Raw genomic sequence first — 5,806 nt, 5'->3', positions numbered from 1 at the left:
AGCCCCAGCCCCACCACCAGCATCACCTGAATGTCCTGAAAGAGGGGGAAGATGCCGTAGAGACGGTTGGCCACCAAGTCAGCATTCTCCTTCTGCGCTGAGGGCTCGTCGTAGGTGACGAAGAGAGTGAAGAAGAGGAGCAAGGCGGCCTGGAAAAGCCCCAGGGAGAGAGGCAGGAGGCGGCGGGGGTGGGCAGGGGGTGGTGCAGCCATCCTGGGGCAGAGAGGAGGGGATGGGGACCGGCAGTCTGGGTGCAGGGCAGCACCCGCAGGGTGAGCTCCGCTTGCTCCTGCACTGGGGTTTTATGGCCACCGTTAATTTTTAACCAAAGATGTAAGTTTATGTGCCAGAAAAGGAGGTTTTTCCCCCCTCCCTTCTTTAAACACAACGCCCATAAACTACCCACGTGCTCTTGTTCGGCCGCCATAAAAAGTGGACATGAGGGGTTTATGATTTTGAAGAGGAACAAGAAAACCCTGCCATGGGGCAGTGGGGCGTAAAGGGACAATCTGCAAGGAGTTAGCCAGGGATGAAGGTACCACAGCATCACCCTCATTTAACCCATCTCCATCTGGAGAGCGGGGACCACCCCGCTGCAACCCCAGGAACGATGCTGGGAGCTCAGACCACCCCACATCTCGATCTGGCTCTGCCACATCCCACCCAGGGATGGCTCCGGCACTGCCACCATCCCCATGCTATGGGATGATGCTCGTTTTGCTCAGCAACTGCCCAGATTTTGCGAAGCGCCATAAAGCTCCAAAACTGGGGCCGAAAAGATCATTTTCTCACAGGTTTGCATTGGCTTGAATGGCTGGAAATTCATTAACAATTAGCGCGCGAGAAAAACAAAGCCCAGAGCAGCCAGGCAGCTACCCTGAAGTTTCTGGGTTGCTGCTTAGTGTGACATTTTGCCAATGAATGTCTGGGGGGAAAGAAAAAAAAAATTAAAAAAAAAATAGATGAGAACCACAAGAACAAAAGGCAGAAGGGTTGGTAAATATTTGTTCCAGAGAGAAGATATTTTTGTGCTGTCCCTGATCTCAACACCCCTGCCGCGGGCGCTGGCTCCGCGCCGCTCTTCGTCATTGTTACTGGAGGATGAGGCAGGCGAGGGTGCAAAATGGGAAACAATTGTTGAATAATCTGCGCGAGGCTCCTCTGCCAAACCCTCCCCGGCCATTTTTCAACCCAAAGATGCTGGAACAGGGGGCAAACGTATAGGAGGAGGAGGAGGAGGAGGTGCTTTGAGGGCAGCGCTGATGGGGGTTGTAAAGGGGTTGTGCTGAGCCCAAGCCATGGCCAACAGCAGCGGAGGGGTGGTGAGGGCTGCAGGGGTTTGTGGGATGGGACCTGGGGTGTTTTGTCTGCCCGTGATGTGTCCCTGCCACGTGGCCAATGCTGCTAATGGCAGCAGATGTTCCCATGGGGACCCCTCACCCAATGAAATGTGGGACTGGGGTCCCATAGGGCTCTCTCCAGTGTCCCTAGGGTGGATGGAGAGTGAATGGGATGGGAGGGCAGGATGCTCCCATTGCCCCTGCCCACACTGGGGCACAGCCCACAGCTGCTGCCGGCTCCCATCTCCACTGAGGGGATGCAGGCAGAACCTTCCCCACCTCTTACTGGTATAAAAAAAGGCAAAGAAAGGCGATTTTGACCCCACACCTGTAACCTTTTGCACGCCACATCAGAACCCCAGCATGGTGCAGTGAAACCTCTTCAGTTGATGGTGGGAGAGAGAAAACCCCGGGGCGATGCTCGGTGCGGGCAGCTCATGGAATGGGGGAGCTGGGCTGCTCTCAAAGAGCTTGGTAAGTGTTTTGGCCCCGGCTGAGCAAGGGAGCAGCATGTGAGCAAGGGCAGGGCTCACCCTGGCATGCTGGACACTGGGGTGCTCACTGCTGTGTGTTTGGTGCTGCATACCTGCTCTAGTCCTGCTGCCCTGCAGCAGTTCAGCCCTCCCTTTCCCGCTTTGGTTTGGATCTTTTTTAGGGTGAGGGTAACTAAGGTACTGAAAGAAAAAGCTTTTGAAAAGCAGAAGTTACGGCACAGTGCGTCCTGCGAGGAGGAGGAGGATGGAGGATGCTGGAGGAGATGTGTTCTCCAGGAGCATCCCGGTGCTGCTAGGTCTGGTGGAGAGGACAAGCATTGTGTTGGGGGTTTGGGGATGTAAAAGCCCTCCTGAATCCAGCGGAGGTGCGGGGTTGCCAAAAGGTCGGGGTGCCCTCACTGGATTTGGCTTACCTGGTCAATAGACTCTGCAGGGGGGCACATGGGGGAGCAGCAGAGCAGGGTCAGGCTGCTGGGCTCAGGGACAGGGGTGTTTTGGGAGGTGACACAGCTCCTTATCTCCATCAGCAAGCGATAGGGAGTTGCAGGCTCAGCAGGACGTCCTTGGACACGTGCTCTTTTTCCAGCTGGAAATCTTGCCCTGGCAGCACTCAGGGATTTGGAAAGCTTATCTGGGCTCCCAGAGGGGCAAAAGCCAATGGAGGGGCTTCCCCATGACCCTTTGCCCCTCACATCCCTCCCACCAGCATCCCAGGATCTGCTGCACCCACCATGGGGTGAGCCTTGCTGGCAGAGACCATGGCCAACCACCACCATGCGCCTTCACCGAGCTGTTGGGTACCACCATCCCCTTATCTTGAGGAAAAGGCCATCCCGTTTAACCTCTTTGCTTCCCAAACCAGACAAGGTGCAAAAACCAGCGATGCCCAAATGCTCCCCAGGCCAAAGACCCCACTGCAGAGAGGGGGAGAAACCCAGCCAGGGTGCAGATTAAAAAATAACCTTTATGGCACCCATAAAAGAAGGTTGAAGTTTCAAGAGGTTGCTGGGAAGGTGAAAGTCCCCCCTCGGCCCCAAAGCACCCCCAAGGGCCACAAATTATTAACCCTGGGGTGTGCCAGAGGGATGCTATAGTCCTCATGGGGGAGACCTGTCTTTGGGGGGAAGGTCCGGTCCCTCCAGTAACATTTTCCAGGCATGGAGAGTTTTCTTTCGGCACCGAAGGAGCAGGGATGGAGGAAGCATCTGGCGAGGGCCAGGGAGGCGGGGAGGGGACCATTGAATTCCACCCCCCGCGTCCCCCTTTCACTGTGTGGGCAGTTGGTTTATGGCGGGAGGGCTGGGGAACCATTTTAGCAGGATCCACGCCGGGGCTGCTAGAGGAGTTCCCTGCTGAGGGCTGGATACAAAGAAAAGCTGAATTAAAACCAAGGGTCATATAAGGCAACAGGATCTGACAGATCCGAGCCAATATACGCTGGCAACAGCCAGTCCGTGGCACTGTGAGAAAACACTCCTGCAAATTTAACAAATCCCTACGGTCTAGAAAGTCATGTACAAGAAATTACTAATGAAGGGATCTAGTCATATCTGGATTTCCAGACGTTGGTCATGCTCCCACCGCGTTTTGCAGGCCATATAAGTACATGGATCTGAATCCCGGGCGCTGGAGGATTGTTCAGATCGTCTTGCCTGACCTCCTGCGTCAGCCCAGGGCTCCCGGCGAGCAGGGGATGCTCAGCCCAGCCGGGCGGTGGCGGCCGGATCCTACAGCTGGGGCCAGGCTGGGGTTGGCTGGAGAAGGTTTGGGAATGCACTGGAGTGGTTGGGTGCCCTGACCTCTGTGGCGATGCGCTGGCACCTGGGGATGGGTGCTGGGCAGGAGGGGCTGCGAGCGGACCCTGGCCAATGGCACCCCCGGGCTCAGCATCGCTCTTCTCCCCACCGACACATCCAGCCACTCTCCTGAGCACCCCAAAAATCCCCATTCCCTAAAAATCCTCCTGCCTCACTGTACATCCTACATATATAGGTCCTACATACATCTAAGTGAGCTCTGCGAGCGTTTTAAAAGCTCCAGTCTGGCTCTGACCCCAGGAGTGCTGATGCTGGCGGTGGGTGGGAGGCCATTCCACCCCCCAGCCCCAGCCCCTTGCAGCTGGGTCCTACCGGGGGGGAAAGAAGCCGAACAGACGTCACACCGGCATCACGCGGCCCAAGTGGCCTTCTCCATCTTGTTAGCACATTGTGTAACACAACATGTGGAGGCGCTGGGACCGCACACGCATGCACTCCCCGACAGCCCAACCAGGGGGAAAAGAAGGAGAGAAAAAAAAAAAGAAAAAACAACCAAGAAAAAGAAGAAAAAGAAAAAAAAAAAGGAAGCAATTTAAGCTTTGAATCTTTCTCTTTAAAATGTTCTCATGGCTTCATTAGAATTTGCAGCCACAGAGGCTTTGAAGAGCATGGTATAAGGAGTGAAACATCTGGAAAAATTAGGATTAATGAAAACATAATTCCCAAGACTAAAGGAAAGATTAATCCTGCGTTACCACTTGTGTGTTCCACAGCTTTTCCCCAGCTCGTAACGCTGAGCTTATTAAATTGCCCTGAGCTGAGTTTTCCTTTTTCTCTCTCTCTCTTCCCTCTTGAGCCATGGAAGCGACTGATGCCAAACGTAACCATAACCAACTGTGCTGAGGTGTGAGCGTGCTGCCCCCCTGCACCCATGTGGGCACCCATGTGGGCACCCATGTGGGCACCCATGGATGAGCATCCATGGAGGGGCATCCTATGGGGTTGGGGTCCTGCGGGTGCCTGGGGGCTCTGCACTGGGTGACAGGGGCTGCACCTGCTCCCATGTGCACTCCTGGGTAGGATGGGGCTCAATTGGCTTCTGAGATGGCGGCGTGCTGGGGAATTAAAGAATAAATAAGGAATAAACTGCTCTGCTCTGCCTTCAAATGCTCAGGTGGGTTGCGATTGAAGTGGCCCTGAGGTGCTGGTGTCTCTGGGTGGCACCAGGGGCTCACAGTGGCCCAGACAAACCCTGCTTGAGACCCCTGGGCAAGGTTGACCTGGGGTCTCAGGCTGTGCTGGAGCAGAGCTCGGCCATGCAAAGGGACCAGCTGAGGAAGATGCTCTTGGGTGACAAACCCTTTGTCCCTGTAAAACATTGCAGCATGATTTGGGTCAGTGATGCCACCAGCAAGAAGAATGTGAGTGCCAGCATTGGTTTGGGGGGTGTCACATCAGATGTTTGTCCCTGCAGCTTCATCACCATGGATGCTAATTTGCAAGAATGGATGGGAGTCAGAGTCGGAGTGTGTTTCTCCTTGGATCAAACAGCAGCACAGCCCTCTGTAATGTGGTGCTTCTTGAGGAGAAAGCAAGCAAGCAGATTTCACTTCATTACGTCCTCATCCGTCCCATGCTGGGCACGGGAGGCAGGGCAGTGCCAGCCCTGTGCCAAAGCCAGCTCTGCTGAGCAGCCCCACGCAGCTCCCGGCAGCCGGAGCCGGCAAGTATCTGCTCCGGCCGGCCATCAGCCCTGGCCCCTGTGGACCAGAGTGCTCTGGAGGAGCCGCACAGGATGGGGATGGGGAGCAGCACAAGCTTTGCAAGTCCCTCCTGGCGTTTGGGTAGGCTCTTGCCTTCTGGGTGCTCCCCAGGACCTCAGGGAGGTAGGAACCAGATCTGGTTTGCACTCCCTCCTCGCCTGCTGCCCCTGCTGTGGGGGCTGAAGGTGCGTTTGCCTCATGCGTGGGGGAAAAGGGCTCATTTGCCCAATGCATGGTGTGAATTAAGGGGACAGCGTGCCCTGGCCACCCCCCCAAGAAGGGGAATCTGCCAGGGGACTCGCTGGGAACCCGGCTCCCTTCTTCCCACGCTGCCGTCTCGCTCGCCGCTCCCACTTGTTTTCCAGAGAGGAAACCGGCAACCTTGCTTTTTCTTTTTTTTTTTTTCTATTTTTTTCCCCCTTTTTTCTCCCCGTGCATGTGCGGAGCGGCGG

The 5,806-nt window shown here is 55.6% G+C and overlaps 1 pseudogene; it reads right to left on the bottom strand.

Annotated features, from left to right (window-relative positions):
- The window catches only part of LOC104537678, a 1,388-nt pseudogene extending 1,176 nt beyond the window's left edge, over positions 1–212 (bottom strand).
- Positions 213–5,806: the final 5,594 nt, after the last annotated feature.

The sequence above is a fragment of the Mesitornis unicolor genome, unplaced genomic scaffold (assembly GCF_000695765.1).
Source record: "Mesitornis unicolor isolate BGI_N332 unplaced genomic scaffold, ASM69576v1 scaffold32123, whole genome shotgun sequence".
Classification (NCBI taxonomy): Eukaryota; Metazoa; Chordata; class Aves; order Mesitornithiformes; family Mesitornithidae; genus Mesitornis; species Mesitornis unicolor.
Note: the sequence above shows the minus strand (reverse complement) of the source record. Positions and strands in the feature narration are given on the sequence as shown.